This window comes from Rattus norvegicus, chromosome 7, assembly GCF_021556685.1.
Source record: "Rattus norvegicus strain SHRSP/BbbUtx chromosome 7, alternate assembly SHRSP_T2T, whole genome shotgun sequence".
Classification (NCBI taxonomy): Eukaryota; Metazoa; Chordata; class Mammalia; order Rodentia; family Muridae; genus Rattus; species Rattus norvegicus.
In genome coordinates, this window is record NC_141540.1 from 131,547,242 (window position 1) to 131,549,293 (window position 2,052).

At 51.8% G+C, this 2,052-nt stretch overlaps 1 pseudogene; it reads left to right on the forward strand.

Annotated features, from left to right (window-relative positions):
- Positions 1-221: 221 nt before the first annotated feature.
- Pkm-ps8 (pyruvate kinase M1/2, pseudogene 8) lies at positions 222-1,844 on the forward strand (annotated as a pseudogene).
- The last annotated feature ends 208 nt before the right edge of the window (positions 1,845-2,052 follow it).

Sequence of the window (2,052 nt, forward strand, 5' to 3'; positions counted from 1 at the left end):
CATTGTTCTTTTTAATGTAGGCTAAACAACGGGCTGAGTACCCAATAGGACAGCAGTCTTCAGTCTTAAGTGACCTCGATATATATTATTAACCCTGGCTGTGAGGTCCAGCAAAGGTTCCAATCTCTTTAGATGTAAGAGATATTTTTATAATAATATATTGCTACACCAAATGCATTTAAAAAGTGTAATTACAGCAGGGACATGCCCTGACTCCACAGATGTCCACTGTAGGTATTTCAACAGGATCCGAAGTATGCTGGAGGACCTCAGGAACCAGGCTGAAGCCACACAGCGAAGCAGAGACTGTCTTCTTTCAGACCCAACAGCTCCATGCAGCCATGGCCGATACCTTCCTGGAGCACATATGCCCCCTGGACATTGACTCTGCACCCATCACAGCCCACAACCCTGGCATCATTTGTACATTGGCCTTGCTTCCTGATCTGTGGAGATGCTGAGGGAGATGCTGAAGTCTGGGATGAATGTGGCTCGGCTGAATTTCTCTCATGGAACCCATGAATACTATGCAGAGACCATCAAGAATGTCCGTGCAGCCACAGAAAGCTTGCATCTGATTCCGTTCTCTACCGTCCCGTTGTGGTGCCTCTGAACACAAAGGGACCCGAGATCCGGACGGCACTCATTAAGGGCAGCGGCACTGCAGAGGTGAAGCTGAAGAAGGGAGCCACGCTGAAGATCACCTGGACAATGCCTACATGGAAAAGTGTGACGAGAGCATCCTGTGACTGGACTATAAGAACATCTACAAGGTGGTGGAAGTGGACAGCAAGATCTGCATGGACGATGGGCTCATCCTATTGCAGGTGAAGGAGAAAGGTGCTTGTTACCTGGTGATAGAGATGGAGAATGGTGGCTCCTTGGGCAGCAAGAAGGGCACGAACCTGCCCAGTGCTGCTGTGGACCTCCCCGCCGTGTCAGGAAAGGACATCCAGGATCTGAAGTTTGGGGTGGAGCAGGATGTGGACGTGGTGTTTGCGTCTTTCATCCGCAAGGCAGCTGACGTGCATGGGGTTAGGAAGGTCCTGGGAGAGAAGGGCCAGAACATCAAGATCGTCACCAAAATCGAGAACTATGAATGTGTCCGCAGGGTTGATGAGATTTTGGAGGCCAGTGATGGGATCATGGTGGCTCGTGGTGACCTTGGCATTGAGATTCCTACAGAGACGGTGCTGCTGGCTCAGAAGATGATGATCAGACTTTGCATCTGAGCTGGGAAGCCAGTCATCTGTACCACACAGATGCTGGAGAGCATGATCAAGAAGCCACGCCCCACCCGTGCTGAAAGAGTGAACCATGCTGCCCTAGATGGAGCAGACTGCATCATGCTGTCTGGAGAAAGGGGACTCCTCTGGAGGCAGTTCGCATGCAGCACCTGATTGCCTGAGAGACAGAGGCTGCCATCTACCACTTGCAGTTATTCAAGGAACTCCGTGCCCATTACCAGCGCCGTGGGCACTGTGGAGGCCTCCATCAAGTGCAGTGGGGCTATTATGCTCACCAAGTCTGGCAGGAGTGCTCACCAAGTGGCCCGGTACTGCCTGAGGGCTCCTATCATTGCTTCAACGTGCAATCCCCAAACTGCTCTCCAGGCCCTTCTGTACCGTAGCGTCTTCCCTGGGCTGAGTAAGTATGCCGTACAGGATGACTGGGATGAGGATGTTGACCTTCGTGTAAGCTTGACCATGAATGTTGGCAAGGTGCCAGGCTTCTTCAAGAAGGAAGATGTGGTCATTGTGCTGACCGGATGGTGCCCTGGCTCTGGCTTCATCAAATCCATGTGCATAGTGCCTGTACCTTACCCTCTGGAGCCTCTCTTCTAGCCCCTGCCCTTTCCCCTCTCCTATCCTATCACCACAATATCTGAGCCATATTGTGGCACTGGTGGGCTAGGACGCCAGGGAAAATTAATGCCTCTGAAACACACAAGAGAGCCGAGCTATTTTTTTCATGGCCCTACCTGACCCGGGGGTGAAGGAGGAACGCAGGATTGGAAACCCTCTGACTTTGTCTCAGAAGGGCAGCATCATC